The 22,020-nt window shown below is 47.5% G+C and overlaps 1 pseudogene; it reads left to right on the top strand.

The window, feature by feature from the left end:
- Nucleotides 1-466: 466 nt before the first annotated feature.
- LOC123450720 overlaps nt 467-22,020 on the top strand; it is a 73,740-nt pseudogene continuing 52,186 nt past the window's right edge.

Raw genomic sequence — 22,020 nt, 5'->3', positions numbered from 1 at the left:
AACACAACTCTGAAGATTGGGAGGTTGATGAAGGTAAGGAGTCAGGTATGAATCTTAAGTTCGATCGCGTTAAATCCTTTGTTGAAACAAATACTTTTTGTGATTTTAGCGCTAAACATGGACTTGACTCTCAGATAGTAGCTTCATTATGTGAATCATTTGCTGCTCAAATTAATCTCTCTAAAGAGAAGTGGTTTAAATATCATCCTCCCATATAAGTAAATGTAGTTAAACCCAATCGAGTTGAAGAGAAAGTCATTTCTTACAATGATCCTATTGTTCGTAGTGCTTACATTGAGAAACCACCCTTCCCTGTAGAATAAAGGATCATGCTAAAGCTCCAACTGTGATACGTAAGGGCTACATTAGAACACCTACACCCCCTGAGCAAATTAGAGTTGAACCTAGCATTGCTATTATCAAAGATCTCCTGTCCGACAATGTTGTTAAGCGCAGGAGGTGTGTAATGAGATTGTTGAAAGTACAGCAGTTGTTCCAGAAATTGCTTGAGGGTGGGTCCAAGAAGAAGGCTCAGCTACTCGGGCTCGATGTCGGCAGTAAGTACGTCGGGCTGGCAGTTTCTAAATAGAAAAACAGGATCGCCTTGCCTCTGAGGTATGTGCTTCTAGCAATTGGTGTTGAGGACATGTTTGTGGATCCAAATATGTTGCTGATATGTTGCGATACTTTTCCTTGTTCCTTATCTTTAATCTAAATGTAACTTTTGTGTGTCCATGCAATTCATACCTGTGGCGCTCCGCCTGATTACCACTGTAGCCAGATGGTCGCCGCGCATACCAGCCCAGGAAATCACTCTGGCATGCACGTTTACAATAGGTATCAAGAACATAGGCATTTCTATTAATGAATATAAGAGTTTTACAAGATGAGCCACAAGGGTGATGGAAGCGGAAAAGCTCTATCTAGGGCAGCATGGTCTTGATGCACCTCCAATCCACAGGGATCTGACTTGGTTACGCTCCTAGCCCGCGAACACTCTGTCTCCTCGCGTACGACGGATCCTTATGTGAACCTGGCCACGTTAAAAGTCGCTGAGTACTTTTTAATGTACTCGCAAGCAAACCAAAACTAACATATACACTGAGCAAAGAAATCTATGGCATTCAAGCATGCATTTGTTATTAGAGAAGTATTAATCATCATGACATAGCATACCTATCTATCAAGGTTAATTATCAAGGTATAACACGGTTATCTAGCTAGATAACTTCTAAAGTAAATGTGATAAGGTAAAGCATATTAGGTAAATGATTTGTACTCCGACTATTCTCATGATCCAGTCTGAATCTGATCCAATACAACTCATGTGGTCATCGACCACTCATCTCATAGCCATCTCATGGCTAACATGTCATATACCGGACATCTTCTGATGTCTGCACGAGACGAGTTCTTCCATGATTATCATCACTCTTACGGTTGATCACCTACTGAGGTCTGGTCGAGCTATCCAATACCATGGACTCGGCTATTCGAATAGATTTAACACTCTGCACAGGTTGCACACTTTACCCACACTATGGAGCACTGACCTCGTGATCCCATTCGGGTGGACCAGCATTATACCAATGAAACTTGCGTGACCCGTGACTCTTTCACCGTACCCCCGACAACCACTCTCCCCAGAGTCTTGCCCTGGGTGGCCATGTGTCCTCATGACACCTGCCACCGTCGTGGCCAAACTGAACTGTCCCACCTAGGGACGGGCCCAACTCAACTCAACTGGGCTCACAGGATTATCACCGCCCACCTGATCAGGGTAGCACGCGTGCATAATCCTCCCTCTTTGGGAGTACCGGTGAAAGGTCACACGATCAGCCCAAGTCACGGCCGTCCCATATCGGCAAATGTGGTTGCACGGATAAGCCCGGACAGGTGACTCGAGATCAACCCATTAGGTTTGGTTTAAACAACATATTTATCAAGCATGGTTGTTGTCAGCAATGATTTAACATAATGATGATTCTGCATGAAATAACAACGGTAGAAACACCTCAACCTATCTCTTTATTATGAGTCATTAATAAGACAGTATGTAAATGATAGGTTATTGCTTTACAAGATCTAACTGTAAATTAGACCCTCGGAACCCTCGCATAAAACGGGCAAATAAATCGGTAGCCACCAGAACGGTCTTTACAACACAGATCTAGGACGTTACCGGAATAACTCAACCCCGGCTCAAGACGGCTGGAAAGCAGCACACAGCATGAGGCGGTATTGATAAAAATAATACAGCAGTTCCCTAAGACGGCTGAAGACCAGCTCAGAGCATATGGTCACTGCCACGGAAAGAAATTCAACAGCTGCCTGTGACGGCTGAAAAGCAGCTCAGAACATGAGCTAGCTGTCGACGAAAGAGTTATAAAGTCGGCATCCACCCCGGACGGCCGAAAGCAGCTCAGACTCGGGCGTGGTGCCGTCATTGAAGAAAATGCGAGCAAGGGTTCGTCAGAGTCACGTACCACACGTTACTATACATACAATCGTAAGCATATTAATTGAACATACAGGAACAACACAGAGCAAGCTTTAGGGCATATGTCAGCTGGTCGGCTTGCCTGGGGTCGAAGAATACTCCCGGAAGAGGTGCGGAGAGCCCGCAGAAAGGATCTTCGGATACCTCTCTCTCTCGAAGGGTGCTGATTGGAAACAAGGACAGAAAGGTCATTTTCACAGTGTAACCACCTTGTGAAAATTATACTAACATGACGGGCTCGACGAGACGAAGGCGTGAGCGTTGGTTTCACCTCGATCGGAGTCACGGGTAAAAAGATACGGAAGAAAGAAAATCAGGGACCAATCTCTAAAAATATCCTCTCCAACAGGCCCCTGGGCTGAAAATTAGAAAACTATTGCTGGAAATGCGCTTCTGCTTACATGAAAGCGTATTTACCAGAATACTCTTCCACTTAACAGATGGACCAGGTCTTCTCTCACCGACAGGTGGGGTCGGGGCCCACCTGTCGAGTCCCCTCTCTCTCCTCAGACGACACACGGGCCCCACTTTATCCACTCCTCTCTCTCTCTCTCTCTTACATGCGAGCCCCTCCCCAGCTCCTCTCTCTCTCTCCTGCTTCTTCTTCAACCTCTCGACAGGGCCACGGGGAAGATCTGGGGCCGGTCCTCGTCGTCGCTACGCTACTCCAGGAGGCCGACCGACGGGCGCAGGAGAGCCACCGCACCTCGCCGCGCTCGAGGGTGGCCGCGGGGTCACCGGAGATGGACCATAGCACCACCGCCACGGGCTGGTGCGCGACGAGCGAGGAGTTGCAGTGGCCGGCGCCGGCAGGGCCTTCCCTAGCGGGGTCGGCAATCTCGCAAGATCCAGAGGGGTCTCAGGCAGGGGCCAAGCAAGGAGGAAGGGGCCGAGGTGCTCTAACTTGAGCCGGAGCCGAATGCGACAATGGCGGCCATGGCGGGGACAGAGCTCCTCGAGCTCGACTGGGAGGGGCTTGGGGAGCTCTGGGCTTGCTAACGAGGAGGGGGGCTCGACTTGCTCCTTAAATAGCCTTAGGGGAAGCTTGTGGGCGTCTCTCGCTAGCGTCCGAAGCTCCCGAAGGATCGACATTGCTCGAGTGGTCGGCAGAGGTGTCCATGGCGAGGAACAAAGGGGGGAAGGACCGCACGATCACGGGCTAGCTACTCGACATGGAGGGGACGCGAGAGGCAGAGGGAGTGGATGGGGTCGGGGCCCAAATGCACAGAGCTTGCATATGGCACGCTCTGCCGGTGATCACCACGCGCACAACCCGATTTGACACCTCCTGCGTGTCCAATCATGTCCAACAACACCCTCACTGCTCAAGGAGATAAGAATGGAAGTTGGAATGAGCTGGGAGGCTGTGGGGAAGAAGGAACTTGCCAAAACAGATCCTGATATGAAGGTGTTTCTGGTTGTTTCTGGGGAAATGAGTGGATAATTGGAGTTGGATCTTTGTCAAAATGAAATAGGATAGGAAGAACTATAAGCTTGCAAAATTTGAAGTCTTCTCGACCCTATTTGCATACACTTCCTTAACAAACCACAAAATGGTCCAAAAACTAGAATTTGAAGTTGGGCTCAAATGGCTAAATGCATTTGGCTCAAACTTGGGTAAAGATGATGACTTGATCAAATGAAGATACTGGAGAAGTTTCAGCTCAATTGGAAATTCCTAGAGGGTACTTCCTTCACAGAGCTTCCAAATGGGCAGAAAATTAGGAAAATTGCTGGGAAAAGATGATGAGAGGTATTGAGCTGATTTTTGGTATTCACTAGTTATTTAACAATGTAAACCATCATGAAAAGTTTCAGCTCAAGGAGATCAAGGAATAGAGCACTTCCTTTGCAAATTTCCCAACTGGACAGAATTTGCAATTTGATGTTGTGCTCAAAATTTGAACTAGGGAACTTGGTATTTTGATGTAAATGATGAAGATATGGTTAGGAGAAGCTTCACAAATTATTTGGGATTTTTCCTGGCTACGAAAATGGTAGTTCCTTTAGAAAGTGCCCAAAATGCTATATTGGCATTAAGTAGGAAAATGCAATTTTCCCTTATTCTATGATGGCCAATATTTTAAGGGAACTCAATATGATTACAATGAATATATCTACAACTTTTCATGAGCTTTGGAGATGGATAGCTATTTTCCTGGATTTAATTCCTTTAACTGGCAGAAAAAGGAATTAATTCTAAATCAAAAATATTGCAAATGACTTGGAAATATTTTTGCATATCCAGGGTTCAAAGATGAAGGATGATCATTGGGAAAAGGTTTGGGAGGCAACAGGACAAAAGAAATTGGGGTTCCTTTGAAACAGGAGAGATCTGGGTTTCCCTTCCAGCAATTCGGAAGGTAGGGTTTTGACGGCAAAACCCTGAGAAAAGGTCTCGGGTGGAACGGCTCAAATGGGTAGAATTTAGGGAAGGCAAGGCTAGATGACCATCTTCACATTCCCAGGGTGAAAGAAATCTGATAACTCGAGAAAAAGACGGGGGTCAAATCCCGCAAATGAAAAAAATTAGGGAGCGAAAACTAGGGTGTTACAAACCTACCCCCCTTAAGAAAATCTCGTCCTCGAGATTTCCAGGCTTACCTCCCGGGGAAGAGGGGACTTACCTGTGTGCGACTTGGATCCATCAGTTGTCCTGCCTTCATTGATTCTCTGACTTTATAACTGCCTCTTCGGAGGGACCAAGTGTTGTATTTGCACATGGCTTTCTTGAATCCTTCTCTTTCTTGTCGGGTATACCCTTTATTCTTATAGTGGTCTTGCGGGGTAGGGTAGCGGGTACTGCCAACCAACATCGTGGTTCAGGGCCTGGAAGTATCTGCTTCGGACTTTATTGTAATGCTTCGGATCCTAGATGTCACGGGTAATTCATCCTTTCCTGGTACCAGGCTCACGTACTCGCATGTCCTCGAGTGAATGGGAGTGGCTTCCTTTTTGCCATGTCAAAATGTTCAGTTTGGCTGTGCGTTTCGTATTGTTGCTTCTCGCTGCCTCAAGCATTTTGACCTTGTCCTTAGGTGATTCATGACTCAAGGAATCAACATGACTGAGCTATTGCTGCTATATCCTTGACTGAAACGTCAGACATGATCACAAAATAATCATAGACAGTAATCTATTATGATGTCATGTTGTCTACGAGCTGTTGTTCTTGATGTGCTTTGAACCATTTGATCTTAATGTCTCGTTCAGACTTTGCTGTTCGTGGGGATGGCTCTGTCATATATATAGCCTCTGCAGTCCTTGTTGTGTTCACTGAGATGTGCATAGTATGCCTATCACTTGGTGTATCTTTTAGGGCATAGCTTCTTATCTGGGTTGAGGGTCCATATTTATGAGGTGTGCGGCGAGCTCGTTTGTGGCCGCATATGCAGGAGTCTCACAAGGGTTGGTAATGCTTCTTTGTATGCGAAACGGTATCTTGTTGACCGTCACGGAGGTCATTTGCCCACGACTTCTTTGGTCTTGAGGACTCCTTTGATGTACTTTTCATGTTACGCCAACACCATTCCTTGATTGTTTTCCCTGAGCGTTAGCTTTTTCTCACAACTTACTCTTGTGTGTCCCGTAGGGGTTGTTGTGCTCATATTCTTCTTTTAAACATAGGGCTGACATTTCTCTGAACGCGGTCATTCCCGGGTACGAGTGGCTCGCATGAATTGATCCGTTAAACATATGCAAATGTAGGATAGATCCTTCCATCACCACTGGGTTCTGAAGCGAATGTTTGTCCAGACTAGTTCATGCTCCTGACAAGTTTGTTGTAGGCACGATGGCATGTTGAAGAAGACTGAATTCTTTATGCTCGAAGCTTCTGCTAGAGTAGCGTGCTGAAGATGGCTGGTTGTTTATGACCCACAAGTATAGGGGATCAATCGTAGTCCTTTCGATAAAATAAGAGTGTCGAACCCAACGAGGAGCAGAAGGCTCTGATAAACGGATTTCAGCAAGGTAATAACTGCAAGCACTGAAAGTAGCGGTAACAAGTGACTGTGTAGCAGGTGAAACGTAGCAAGCAAAAAGTAACAAGTAACAAGTAGTAGCAACGGTGTAGCAAGTGGCCCAATCCCTTTTGTATCAAGGGACAAGCCTGAACAAAGTCTTATAGGAGGAAAAACGCTCCCGAGGACACACGGGAATTTCTGTCATGCTAGTTTCATCATGTTCATATGATTCGCGTTCGTTACTTTGATAGTTTCGTATGTGGGTGGACCGGCGCTTGGGTACTGCCCATACTTGGACAAGCATCCCACTTATGATTAACCTCTCTCGCAAGCATCCACAACTACAAAATAAGAATTAAGACAAAGTCTAACCATAGCATTAAACTAGTGGATCCAAATCAGCCCCTTACGAAGCAACGCATAGACTGGGGTTTAAGCTTCTGTCACTCCAGCAACCAATCATCTACTTACTACTCCCCAATGCCTTCCTCTAAGCCCAAATATGGTGAAGTGTTATGTAGTCGACATTCACATAACACCACTGGAGGAAAAACAACATACAACATATCAAAATACCGAACGAATATCAAATTCACATGACTATTATCAGGATGACTTATCCCATGTCCTCAGGAACAAAAGTAACTACTCAAAAAACGTAATCATAATCATGATCAGAGGTGTAATGAATAGCATCAAGGATCTGAACATAAACTCTTCCACCAAGTAATCCAACTAGCATCAACTACAAAGAGTAATCAACACTACTAGCAACCTTACAAGTACCAATCCGAGTTGCGAGACGAAGATAGGTTACAAGAGATGAACTAGGGATTGGAGAGGAGATGGTGCTGATGAAGATGTTGATGAAGATGCCTCCCCTCTGATGAGAGGAGTGTTGGTGATGACGATGGCGACGATTTCCCCCTCCGGGAGGGAAGTTTCCCCAGCAGGATCGTCCTGCCGGAGCTCTAGATTGGATATGCTCAAGTTCCGCCTCGTGGCGGCGGTGAAACCACGAAAAAGCTCCCGAATGATTTTTTCTGGACCAAAACCCTTCATATAGCAAAACAGGGGGGCTAGCGGGCCGTCAGGGAGCCCACAAGCCCCCACTCCGCCACCAGGGAGGTGGCGGTGGCACGGCTTGTGGTGCCATGGCAGCCCCCCTCTGCTACTTCTTTCGCCCAGTATTTTTTATATAATCCCAAAAAAATCCACGTAACTTTTCAGGGCATTTGGAGATGTGCAGAATAGTGGACTAAGATTTGCTCCTTTTCCAGTCCAGAATTCCAGCTGCTTGAATTCTCCCTCTTCAAATAAACCTTGCAAAATAAGAAAGAAAAGACATAAATATGGTACCACAAAGTAATATAACAGCCCATAAAGCAATAAATATCAACATGAAAGCATGATGCAAAATGGAGGTATCAACTCACCCAAGCTTAGACCTCGCATGTCCTCAAGCGAAAACCAAGTTCCATAAGCATGTCCACATGTTGAGGGACGAAGGTGTCGATAAAACATAATACGGACATGAGGGCATCATGATCACACATAGAACAACAATACATCATAAAGATTCTTATGGGAAAGTAACAATTCCTTCACAAAGCAGAGCATGAAGCAAAAACCTTACCGAGAAGTAACCAACAACAGTCCAAAGTGATTGAAGCAATTGCAATTTATCACAACATCACAAAGAGTCAAGTAAGAGCTTGTAAGGCAAATCCACATACTCAATCATCTCTTTTGTTTTCCATAGTTGTTACAACTCACGTGGTACTCATGGTGTCAAAGTTTCAGCTGGACACAAAGGAAGATAGGGGCTTATAGTTTTGCCTCGCAACGATTTACCTCAAGGGTAAAGTCAACAGCAATAAAACATAAGTACTCAACTGCAAGTTGATATATGAATATAGATCTTTCCAAAACATGTGACGGTAGCCAAGACAAAGGCAAAAAAATAAGGAATTGGTGAAGATCACCATGACTCTTACAAGGGTAAAAAGTAAAGGTACAAGATAGGCCCTTCACAGAGGGAAGCAGAGGTTGTCATGCGCTTTTGAGGTTTGAATGTGTGTCCTCTTAGTGCGGAGGAACGTCACTTTATATTGCCTCATGTGATAAAGAACTTTATTATGCAGTCTGTCGCTTTTATGTCTTCCTCATCACAGGTTCGTACAAAGCTTATTTTCCACATACTAATAAACCATACATATTAGAGAGCAATTTTTATTGCTTGCACCGATGACAACTTACTTGAAGGATCTTATTCAATCCATAGGTAGGTATGGTGGACTCTCATGGCAAAACTGGGTTGGAGGTTTATGGATGCACAAGTAGTATCTGTACTTGGTGCGGGAGTTTTTGCTAATATGAGGTGGAAGCAATCCTCACATGCTAAGGGATCTCTAATCATATAACATTGTTTGGAACCAAGCAAACACAATTCATTATGTTGTCTTCCTTGTCCAACATCTACTCCTAAGCATGCAATAGTTTGGTGAGTGCTCACAATTGTAAAAAGTGTCTAAGATGATATATTTATATGTGAACCTCTCTTTCCTTATTACTTCTTATTAATTGGAACAATGACTGAGGTCTATGTTGATTTATTCTCAACAAGTTTCAATCATCATACTGTCATATGTGAAGCTATCACTTTCCATAAGATCGTCTCATGATCTTTCATGCTATCGTTCTTTTCATACTATTGATCATGGCACAAAGCAAAGCCCTTGACTATGATACTCTTTATTATATAGCTCACGAGCTCGAATACATCGGGGGAGAGACAAAAGCAAAAGACTCAAACTAAATACTAAAGACTTATTCCTCTAAGAGAAGAAATAAAAACTGAAAAGGAAAGAACTAAAACAAAGGTAAAAGCAAAAGATATAAAGGTGATACGATACCAGGGCAACTCCCCCAGGCTTGGCAGAAGCCAAGGGGATTGCCCATGCCAATCCTTCGGTGGTGATGGTGGTGGAGTTGTCGCCTTCGATTCCAAGAGAGCTATCAATCTTTGATTTATACCTTTGAGATTTGTGACATGGTTTTCCAGCAAAACAACTTCACGAGAAAGGGAAATATTGCGAGAACGGGTTGTTTTGCAAAACCTCAAGAGTTGAATCAAGGATGGAGACATCACGTGGAGGAAGGGCTGGAGAAAATCTACTCCTTCAACGTCTTCAATGTTGAACGTAGGTTGAACTTCCTCCCTAGCTTGGGTTTTCTCCTTAGCTTGGTCCCTGGCTTCCGTGACTTCTACTCTTTTCAGATCACCATCTACTTCTTCATGAACTTGGTGAAGATCATTCTCCCCAACAGATTCCTGAGACATCTTTGCTCTAAATCTGCGGCAAACAACAAGCTCGAAACGAAAACAGAGGAAAACTGCGCGATACGGAGATAAAAACCTTCGGGCGAATATATATTGATTTTTTTTGGACCAGAAGGAGTGCTCCGCAAGAAAACGGAGTCCGGGAGGCACACGAGGTGCCCACAAGCTTGCCCTCCGCCACCAGGGGGTAGGGGCGGTGGCAGGGCTTGTGGCCGCCTCGTGCGCTCTCCGGACAGTTTTTTATTTTTCTAAATTTCCAAAAATTCCAAAACAGAGGACATTTCCTATTGGAAAAGCATCCGAGCCCAATTTCTTATAGAAACAGATACCTCTTCGTTTTCACGGTGTGAAACAAGCTGATAAACATCCCTTATGTACTCATCTGGAGTTATGACATTGATGATATTGGTCTCAACATTTATGGGAGTACCACAGATGTAATACTTGATTCTTTGCCCATTTACCACTCTAGGAAAATTTCCTTCCGTGTTATTGATTTTCATGGCACCGGAACGATATACTTCCTCGATAACATAAGGACCTTCCCATTTAGAGAGAAGCTTGCCTGCAAAGAATCTCAAACGAGAATTGTATAGCAAGACATAATCACCTACATTGAACTCTCATTTCTGTATTCGTTTGTCGTGCCATCTCTTAACCTTTTCCTTGAACAACTTGGCATTCTCATATACCTGGGCCCTCCATTCATCTAACGAGCTGATATCAAACAACCGCTTCTCACCGGCAAGTTTGAAATCGAAGTTGAGCTCTTTGATTGCCCAATAAGCTTTGTGTTCCAGCTCAAGAGGTAAATGACAGGCCTTACTGTAAACCATTTTATATAGTGACATGCCCATGGGATTCTTATAAGCAGTCCTATAATCCCATAGTGCATCATCAAGTTTACTAGACCAATTCTTTCGAGATCTATTTACGGTCTTTTGTAAGATCAATTTGATCTCCCTATTACTCAACTCCACTTGACCACTAGACTGAGGATGATAAGGAGATGCAACTCTATGGTTGACATCATACTTAGCGAGCATCTTTCGGAAAACACCATGAATGAAGTGTGAACCGCCATCAGTCATTAGATATCTAGGGACTCCAAATATTAGGAAAATGACTTCTTTAAGCATCTTAATAGAGGTGTGGTGATCAACATTTTTAGTGGGGATAGCCTCTACCCACTTAGTGATGTAGTCCACAGCAACTAAGATGTGAGTGTACCCATTGGAACTCGGGAAGGTCCCACATAATCAAAGCCCCAGATATCAAATGGTTCAATGACAAGTGAATAGTTCATAGGCATTTCCTGACGCTTACTGATGTTCCTTATTCTTTTGCATTTGTTGCAAGACAAGAAAAACTTACGGGCATCCTTGAAGAGAGTGGGCCAATAGAAACCTGATTGCAATACCTTATGGGCAGTTCTATCTCCAGCGTGGTCTCCTCCGTAGGCTTCGGAATGACACTTCTGCAAGATCTGTCCCTGTTCATGTTCAGGCACACAACGTCTAATAACACCATCTACTCTTTCCTTAGAAAGGTGAGGATCATCCCAAAAGTAGTGTCTCAAATCAAAGAAGAATTTCTTCTTTTGCTGATACCTGAAACTGGGTGGTATGTATTTGGCTACGATATAATTTGCATAATCGGCATACCACGGTGCACTATGTGAAGTGCGGATGACATTTAATTGCTCATCAGGAAAGCTGTCATCAATAGGTAGTGGGTCATCAAGGACATTCTCTAGCCTAGACAAGTTATCTGCTACGGGGTTATCAGCACCCTTTCGGTCAACGACGTGCAAATCAAATTCCTGTAGCAGGAGAACCCATCTGACTAGTCTAGGCCTAGTTTCCTTCTTCTCCATAAGGTACTTAATAGCAGCATGATCAGAGTGAATAGTGACTTTGGTTTCAACTATATAAGATCTGAACTTTTCACATGCAAACACGACTGCTAAAAATTCCTTCTCCGTAGTGGCATAGTTTCTTTCGGCACTGTCTAGAGTTTTACTAGCATAGTGAATGACATTTAACTTCTTGTCAACTCTTTGTCCTAGAACAGCACCAACAGCATAATCACTAGCGTCACACATGATTTCAAAGGGCAAGTTCGAGTCAGGTGGTTGAACAATAGGTGCGGTTATGAAAGCCTTTTAATTATTTAGAAAGCTTCCTCACAATCCTCATCAAAAACAAAAGGAACATCCTTCTGCAAGAGGTTGATAAGAGGCCTAGAAATCTTAGAGAAGTCTTTAATGAACCTTCTATAGAAACCAGCATGACCTAGGAAACTTCGTATACCTCTGATATTTGTGGGGCAAGGCATTTTCTCAATTGCATCAACCTTAGCCTTATCAACTTCAATGCCTCTTTCAGAAATTTTGTGTCCTAAGACGATACCTTCATTAACCATAAAGTGGCACTTCTCCCAATTCAAGACGAGGTTGGTGTCTTCGCATCTCTGTAAGACTCGATCAAGGTTGCTGAGGCAATCATCAAAGGAAAATCCGTGTCGTGGGTATAAGTCTGACAGTAGATGTGTAGGGTACGAAAGGATGGGCAGAGCCTTAGCTACGGCGAGGTTGTATGAGTTCAGGCCCCTCTACGGGGGAGGTAAAAGCCCTACGTCTCAGGGCTCTTGGGAGCTTGATGTCGAGTGGAATATGGATTACAGTGAATTGCTAACCCCTGCACCAGTGGGGAAGGGTGACTTATATAGAGTGCGCTGCCCTTTACAACTGTTCGGTGCGCAGGGGTAGAGTAGTGGTGATTAAATGTCTACGTTACAGGTAACGCATGCCTAAAATGCTAATAAAGGTACATGAAAGCGTATGACCGTTGCCCTCCAGGGGGGTTACGATGTACAGAGTGGAATCCAGTCGGTACGTTTGATACACTCTGAATGCTTATTTCCGACTAGATGATGGAGGAATCGTCACCGACTGGATGATGGAGAAATCGTCACCGACTGGATGAAGGGAAGTCCTTAATTCAGTCGGAACTGACTAAGGGCCTTGTCCCTTATGAAGGGTAGTCTTTGGGTAGGACCTATAGGGCAGGCCTGTGACCCTACCCTAGGACTATAACCCCATCATTAGTCCCCGAATGGATCGGGGTTGGAACGACGAAGCGACGCTTGGAGTACGGACCCGACTGGTATGGATGCGACTTTGGCGTTGTTTGCCTCGATCCATTTTATCCTCTTGACCAGTGATCCGAGTGGATATATCTGTGAAACGAACCGTCAGAAACCGAGTGTTTCCGTGGAATCTTTTGACGTGACCGGTCAACTGACAGCGGCGGATTTTCTGGGATCCTCAAATTTCGGTTGCCGCGCGCTCAGCGGGGATGACGACATCATCATCGAGTAGTATCTGCCGCCTCGATTTCTGCGCCTTCATCTCCTCCACTAATATCGCAGCAACCGGTCGGGGGATAAGATTTCGGGGCCACCTGCTAGTGACCTAGTCGGGACCTTATTTAAACCTCCCCAGCGAGGGTTTGTCGTTGCACTCGCCTGATAACTCGCACTCGCCCCGCTCCTCCCGTGACTTCCTGCGCATCCCAAGCTCCTTCCTTCTCCTCCTCCCCCGCGGATCTACAACCTCCACCATGACAAAGGGGAAAACGAGCAAGCTTGAGGCGCGGAAGAAGAAGAAGGTGGCGGCTCCTGCTCAGCGGCGGTAGGGAGCACTGCCGGCGGGTTGGATCCAGGGGGATTTCCTCCCCTCCACGGTGACGGCGGCAGACATGCTGGAGCTGGTGGAGCAAGGCCTGATCGAGAACAAGTCGTGGAGACTGCCAGCGGAGGGCGAGACGGAGCCGGCGCCTCGGGAGGATGAGCGCGTTCTGCTGCTCAGTCACGTGTACCGAGGCTTCTCTCTGCCTCCTCATCCCTTCTTCAGAGGTATAATGAACCACTTCGGGGCGCAGCTCCACCATTTTCCTCCCAACACAATAGCTCATCTCTCTGCCTTCGTCATGCTTTGCAAGTGTTTTATCGGTTGCCCTCCTCATTGGGGGCTCTTTAAGCATATCTTCTCCGCTAGATCCCAAACCATCAAAAGACTTAGCCAGTCGGACGACAAAACTCATCTCCTCCAGCTCTGCGGAGGCTTAGGCTTCCAAAAGAAAAGCAAAAGTAGCTATCCCGCTCTTTATTTGTCTGAATCCGTTAGGAACTGGCAGTCGACTTGGTTCTACTGCCAGGACGTCGCTTGTCCGAATGCTGCAACGGGACTGCACCCTTTTAGCTTAGACCGACCGGCTCCGCCTAGGCAGCTTGCGCTCACGAAGATGGAAAAGATCCAAATTCAGCCTCTGGTCGACGCGCTGGTAGATGTCGTCCGCAAGGGAGTCACCGGCATAGATTTGCTGGAGGTTTTTCTGGGTCGGCGTATCCAGCCTTTGCAAGCTCGACACCACGCCATGTGGCACTACACGGGGCCTGAGGACTCTACTCGGACTCACCCCGAGTGCGTGACCGGGGAGGTTGTGACGACGTGGGTCCGCGCCATCACAGGCGCCTGCGATAACCCCAGAGGAGCCCGGCGAGTGAAGCCCTTCCGCGCGGACAACCCTCCTCCGAATGAGGTGAGAATGCCTTGCCGAGTGCTTACAATTCCCTTAGATTTGCCACTTTTCTTGCATCACTGTCTAACATCTGATGTTGTCGACTGTATCTTGTGCAGGCGTGGACAAACTAGTATTCCCCTGTCTCGAACGGGAATCCGGCTGAGGAAGAGGAAGGCAGCCAGGAAGGCAGCATCGAGAGCGTCGAGTATGTCTCAGACAGCGGGGAGACGGAGGAGGAGTCTGATGAAGAGGAGTGGGAAGGTGAGGAGCAGAGCTCGCCACCCCCACCACCAGAGCCTCGAACTAAGCGCCGTCACGAACCCATGACTTCGTCGGCTCCTCCAGCGGCCCCGAGTGCCCCGTCAGCTCCCGTGACTCCGTCGGCTCCTCGAGCGGCCCCGAGTGCCCCGTCAGCTCCTCCCGTGGTTTCGAGCGCCTTACCAGCTACTCCTGTGGCTCCGAGTGCTCGGAGCACAAAGAGGACCACGGACGCTGCTGCTGAGCCTGCGAGCCAACCTTCCAAGGTGGCCAAACCGAGTGGTCCAAACCTCGGAAGGCTTTGCTGCAGATGAGGATCGTCGTTCCCGTTGCTTCAGCGTAAGTGTCTTGTTCTCTTATCTTCTTTCAGTATTTGATTGAACTCATGTTTATTGGTCGAGTGGATTTTACTCGACAGAGCTGCTACCTCCGCCACTTCTCCGCCATGCCAGGAAGACGATCCCATGGATACGGACAACGTTGCCACATCCCAGCAAGGTACGTCGTGATGACTCCGAGAGCCCAAATTATTGTTTCACGAATTCTGTCTTTGATCTTGCCTTTTTTCTGTGGTCTCACGTCGTTCAGTCGGGCTTCCTTCAGAGGTGATTCACGTGGAGGAGGACGACCAGAAGAGGTCCGAGCAAGCTGTGGTGCCTGTCCTTGAGGCTGTTCCATCTGTACTACTCCCGCCATGGATGAGCCGCCAGCCGAGACGATGTCGTCGACTGAAATGACGCTCATCGCTGCTGAGCCGACTGGAGCAGGACTTGGGATGCCCAAGGAGTCTCTTGTGGTGCCAGGTCCGTCGACCGTCCAGTACGACGCCCAACGCCTCCCGGAAGATCAGGTGGGGGCTACCAAGGGGGGCATGGTGCAGGCGGAGTTGATGGCGGGTGATGCCAAGAGAGCGTACGACTCCATCGCGTCTGTGTACAAGCGAAGCTTGGAACTCCGGGAAGATATCCGAGTAAGTGGGCTAGTAAGTATTTACTTTCCTCTTGTAACCCAGTGGGTGTTTAAGCAATATACTCGGATGCAGTATGATTATTTTGCAGTGGGTTCACTCTTAGTGAACCCAGTGGGTGTAGTCCCCGAGACTTCTGTCGAGTGCTTGCACCGGCAGTTGTCTTTATATACATTTTCTTTAACTTGATCAGATCAAAACTAATCTGTTCGAATGTTACCGGTGGGGGCACTCCGAGTGCACCTACTGGAAGTAGTCCCCGAGAGTAATTTTACTCATGTCGGGTAGTAGTAGCCTCATAGGCTTGTTTTTGTTATTTAACTCAATAGGGCGGACCTGTTTGAGCTTCATGGCAGTGGGGTCACTCTTAGTGAACCCACTGGGTGTAGTCCCCGAGGCCGCTGTCGACTGCTTGCGTCGGCAGGGGTCTGAAGAACTTCGAGCTTTTATTGTTTTCCTTGTTGAATTTGTCTGATCTTCTCTGGGCTCTGATTTGCAGAAGACTTGCGAGATGGGATCAGCGTACAATGCTCTGAAGGCTGAAAAGATTCAGCTTGCTGCGGAACTGGAGGCAGCTCTTCATGACTTGGCTGGTGTGAAGGGCGCCCTGGCTGAACGAGAGAAGTCCTTGGAGGAGTCCCGTGAGGCGAACAAGGCATTGGTGGCCGAAATGGAGAAAATGGGGAAACAAAGGACCGAGCTGATGGGACAGATGAAGGTGATGAACAGGCGGTGCGTATCACAGGAGAAGTACGTCAGTGACTGGGCAAGGAAGATGATTGCGCTTCTCGGTGGTAAGTTCTATTTTTCCGAGTGCTTCTTGACTGTGTATTTCATTCTGTGCTTACTTTCTGCTCGTCTTGTCTTTGCAGATTTTTGTATGGACGCTGAAGCTGAAGCAGCTCACGTTGAGCGGTCGGTTATTCCGAACGTTCCACTCGGCAAGGACGCCAATCGAGACATGCTCCGAGCGCACATTCGCCTGGGCAAAGTGGGACCTTTCATAGGTCGACTGAGAGAGGTCGTCGGCCGAATTGACAAGGAGCTGTGGCCCGAAGACGAGTCCCGGCAAGAGATGGAAGGGTTGATGACTCGGCTGGAGGACGTCCCGAACCGAGTGCAGGCGTGGAAGAAGTCTGCTGCTCGCTGTGGTGCGGACATGGCGCTATCGCTGGTCCGAGTGCACTGCAAGGAGGCTCGCGAAGAGAAGGTGAAGGCGCTGCAGGTCGTCATTACCAAGAAGCTTCCATTCGAAGATTTCATGGAGACCTTCCTTGAGAGCGCCACTCGCATCACAGACGGGATCGACCTCGACACTTTCGTGGAGCCTGCCAGTCCCGGTGCCAGCCCTGACGACGCTTGAGAAAACTTTTACCTCCATATGCCGAGTGTTACTTGTATCAAACTTTGGCCAATGTTGTTGGCCGTCACATTCGTGGTTCGGTGTGGATAAGCTTGATCTACACCGAACCGACTATCTTTAAACCAACTTTTAATTGGAACCGAATATTTTGCTCTTCCTTTGCCAAAGAATTGTTGACACAATTTTGGCTCGTGGTTTTTGTTTGGCGTTTCTTGGTGAAGCCAATGGCAAACATGCGGAGCATGTAATTGTCAGTTGTCTTGACATCTGCATGAGCCTCAATGAGGGTCTGCTAAGCCTCCGAGTGGATCTCTAGGATACACTCAAAGGGAGTTCTTTACTTAGGCGATCCGTTATCGCAGCTAAGTCTTAAAGCGCGATCGTAAGGTCGCACTCGGAGCGAGTTGCTACTCATGTAATTGGCAGTTGTCTTGACATCTACATGAGCCTTAATGAGGGTCTACTACTCGTGTAATTGTCAGTTGTCTTGACATCTACATGAGTCTGAATGAGGGTCTGCTAAGCCTCCGAGTGGATGTCTAAGATACACTCGAAGGAAGCTTTTTACTCAAGCGATTCTTGATCGCAGACAAGTCTCCGAGTGCGATGTTTAGAGCACACTCAGAGAAAGTTGTTGCTTAGGCGATTCTGGATCGCAGCTAAGTCCCCGAGTGCGACGTTTAGTGCACAGTCGGAGAAAGTTTGTACATAGGCGATTCTTGATCGCAGCTAAGTCCCCGAGTGCGACGTTTAGTGCACACTCGTAGAAAGTTGATACTCATGTAGTTGTCAGTTGTTTTGACATCCACATGAGTCTCCATGATGTTCTGCTAAGCCGTTACTTAGGCGATTCTGGATCGCGGCTAGGTCTCGGAGTGCGACGTGAAGAGCACACTCGGAGAAAGTTGGTACGTAGGCGATTCTTGATCGTAGCTAAATCCCCGAGTGCGACGTTTAGTGCAAACTCGGAGAAAGTTTGTACTTAGGCGATTCTGGATCGCAACTAAGTCCCCGAGTACGACGTTTAGTGTGTACTCGGAGAAAATTAGAACTTAGGCGATTCTTGATCGCAGCTAAGTCCCCGAGTGCGACGTTTAGTGCAGACTCGGAGAAAATTAGTACTTAGGTGATTCTTGATCGTAGCTAAGTCCCCGAGTACGACGTTTAGTGCGTACTCGGAGAAAATTAGAACTTAGGCGATTCTTGATTGCAGCTAAGTCCCCGAGTACGTCGTTTAGTGCACACTCGGAGAAAATTAGTACTTAGGCGATTCTTGATCGCAGCTAAGTCCCCGAGTGCGACGTTCAGTGCACACTCCGAGAAAATTAGTACTTAGGCGATTCTGGATCGCAGCTAAGTCCCCGAGGGCGACGTTTAGTGCACACTCGGAGAAAGTTTGTGATTAGGCGATTCTGGATCGCAGCTAAGCTCCCGAGTGCGACGTTTAGTGCACACTCGGAGAAAGTTAGTACTTAGGCGATTCTGGATCGCAGCTAAGTCCCCGAGTGCGACGTTTAGTGCACACTCGGAGAAAATTAGTACTTAGGCGATTCTTGATCGCAGCTAAGTCCTCGAGTGCGATATTTAGTGCACACTAGGAGAAAATTAGTACTTAGGCGATTCTTGATCGCAGCTAAGTCCCCGAGTGCGACGTTTAGTGCACACTCGGAGAAAGTTTGTGCTTAGGCGATTCTGGATCGCAGCTAAGCTCCCGAGTGCGACATTTAGTGCACACTCGGAGAAAGTTAGTACTTAGAGGATTCTGGATCGCCGCTAAGTTTTTTTTTTGAGACCGGAGTCTGCGACCGCGGAAGAATTTTGAATCTGCAAAAACTCAATCTGCTTTGTATTACTTCAATGATACTTGTTCTTTACATTGCTTCAGTCGACGGTCACATGTAGAAGTGCTTCAGGAGATCTCCGTTCCATGCTCGCGGCTCGTCCGTTTCCCTGTCGAAGTTGTAGAGTCGATATGCTCCATTGTTCAGCACCTTGGAGATGACGAAGGGTCCTTCCCAGGCGGGAGCCAACTTGTGAGGTCTCTGTTGATCCACTCGGAGCACCAGGTCGTCTGCTTGGAATGTACGACTCCTGACGTGTCGCGCGTGAAAACGCCGCAGATCTTGTTGATAAATGGTTGAGCGAGTCAGTGCCATCTCGCGCTCCTCCTCTAGAAGATCCACTCCGTCTTGCCTTGCTTGCTCTGCTTCAGCTTCGGAGAAGAGTTCAACTCGTGGAGCGTTGTGAAGCAAATCACGCAGAAGGACTGCCTCTGCTCCGTAAACGAGGAAGAACGGGGATCGCCCTGTAGATCTATTTGGGGTTGTGCGGAGACCCCACAGCACCGAAGGCAGCTCGGAGACCCATGCGCCGGCAGCATGTCCCACTTCTCGCAGGAGTCGGGGCTTCGAACCTTGCAGAATAAGTCCATTCGCCCGCTCTGCTTGCCCGTTTGTTTGGGGATGCACCACAGATGCAAAATCCACTCGGATACCTTGGCATGTACAGAAACCTTTGAATCTGTCCGAGTCAAAGTTTGTGCCATTGTCAGTGGTTATGCTGTGCGGCACCCCGAACCTGGAGATGATGTCCCTGACAAACTTGATGGCCGTAAGGGCGTCGAGCTTCTTGATGGGCTTGGCTTCGATCCACTTTGTGAACTTGTCTACTGCCACCAACAGATGTGTGAATCCCCCTTGGCCTGTCCTGAATGGACCGACTGTATCTAATCCCCATACTGCAAACGGCCAAACAAGAGGGATTGTCTTCAATGTGGATGTTGGCTTGTGGGACTTGTTAGAGTAGAACTGACAGCCTTCGCATCGGTCGACCATATCCTTTGCCATTTGATTTGCCTGCAACCAGAAGAAACCGGCTCTGGATGCTTTGGCGACGATTTCCCTTGAGGAGGCATGATGACTGCAGGTTCCCAGTGAATTTCTTCCAGGATTAACTGTCCCTCTTCAGGGGGGATGCATCGTTGGAGAATGCGTGAAACGCTTTCCTTCTACAACTGGCCATCAATGACAGTGAACGACTTTGACCTGCGGACGATCTGTCTGGCTTGGACTTCTTCTTCTGGTAATTCTTGCCTCAGGATGTATGCAATGAACGGCATAGTCCAATCGGGGATGATAGCAAGGATCTCCGTGATCAAATCAACCACAGCAGGGACTTCGACTTCAGTCGGATCTGTCGAGCTCTTTGGTTGTACTGGTTCTTCTATGAAAGGATCTTCTTTAACTGAGGGGAGGTGAAGGTGCTCGAGGCAGACGTCACTCGGGACCGGTCTCCGAGTAGATCCAAGTTTCCCCAATTCATCAGTTGCTTGGTTTTTCAGTCGTGGAACATGGTGGAGTTCCAGACCTTCAAACTTTTCTCGAGCTTCCTCACTGCATTGCAGTATGCGGTCATGGTGGGATTCCTCACGTCCCATTCCTTCATAACTTGATTAGCTACCAAATCTGAATCGCTGTAGACCATCAGGCGACGGACGCCGAGTGCGATGGCCATGCGCAATCCATAAAGGAGAGCCTCATACTCTGCCTCATTGTTGGAGGAATCGAAGTGTATCTGCAAAACATACTTGAGTTTGTCGCCCTTTGGCGATATGATCACAACGCCAGCGCCGGAGCCATTCAACATCTTGGACCCATCGAAGAACATTTTCCAATGAGCCGAGTAGATGTGGGTCGGTTGCTGTTGTTCTACCCATTCTGCTATGAAGTCAGCCAGAGCTTGAGACTTTATAGCTTTCTTGGCCTCAAACTTGATATCGCAGTATAACATCTCCATCGCCCACTTCGCCACTCGGCCCGATGCGTCCTGATTGTGGAGGATTTCCGACAACGGGGCACCGAGTGGTCTTGGAAATAATGAGCCACCTTCTTCGCAGTCATGTAAATCTCGTAGATAAGTTTTTGATAGTGGGGATACCTCTGCTTGGAAGGATTCAGGACTTCGGAGACATAATACATTGTCCGTTGAACCTTGTATGCTTTGCCTTCTTCTTCGTGTTCGATTGTGAGAATAGTGCTGACGACTTGATTTGTAGCCGCGATGTACAGAAGAAGGGGTTCTTTACTGAGCGGAGCAGTAAGAACCGGCTGGGTGGAAAGTAGAACTTTGAGGTCGTCGAATGCGATTTGGGATTCGTCTGTCCACTCGAAAGTATCTGATTTCTTCATGAGTCAGTACAGAGGAAGTGCCTTCTCGCCGAGTCGACTGATAAACCTGCTCAAAGCCGCTAGGCAACCTGTGAGCCTCTGAACATCGTGTATTCTGACCGGCCGCTCCATTCAGACGATGGTCCTGATCTTTTCGGGGTTGACGTCGATCCCTCGTTCGGAAACGAAGAAACCGAGTAACTTTCCGCTGGGAACATCGAATGAACACTTGGCTGGGTTGAGCTTGATATCGTACCTACGAAGGTTGGCGAATGTTTCTGCCAAGTCAGTCAGCAGGTTGGAACCTTTGCGTGACTTAACTACGATATCAACCATATACGCCTCCACATTTCAACCGATCTGGTCAAGGAGACATTTTTGGATCATGCGCATAAAGGTTGCTCCTGCATTCTTCAGACCAAATGGCATAGTGATGTGGCAGAAGCACCCGAATGAGGTGATGAAGGCTGTTTTTAATTCATCGGGGCCATACAGACGGATCTGATGATAGCCCGAGTAGGCATCAAGGAATGAGAAACGCTCGCAACCCGCAGTCAAATCGACAATTTGATCGATGCGGGGGAGCGGGAAATAGTCTTTCGGGCAGACCTTATTGAGATGCTTGAAGTCGATGCACATTCGGAGGGACTTGTCCTTCTTGGGCACCATGACAACATTGGCGAGCCACTCGGAGTGGTGTACTTCGCGAATGAAGTTGGCTGCCAAAAGCTTAGCCACCTCTTCTCCGATTGCCTTCCTCTTGTGCGCGGCGGACCGACGCAGGCGTTCTCGGACAGGCCGAGCAGCAGGATCCACATGCAGTCGGTGCTCAGCCAATCCCCTGGGTACACCTGGCATGTCAGCAGGCTTCC

This window comes from Hordeum vulgare, chromosome 4H (genome assembly GCF_904849725.1).
Source record: "Hordeum vulgare subsp. vulgare chromosome 4H, MorexV3_pseudomolecules_assembly, whole genome shotgun sequence".
Lineage (NCBI taxonomy): Eukaryota > Viridiplantae > Streptophyta > Magnoliopsida > Poales > Poaceae > Hordeum > Hordeum vulgare.
This window is presented reverse-complemented; position numbering and strand designations above follow the sequence as displayed.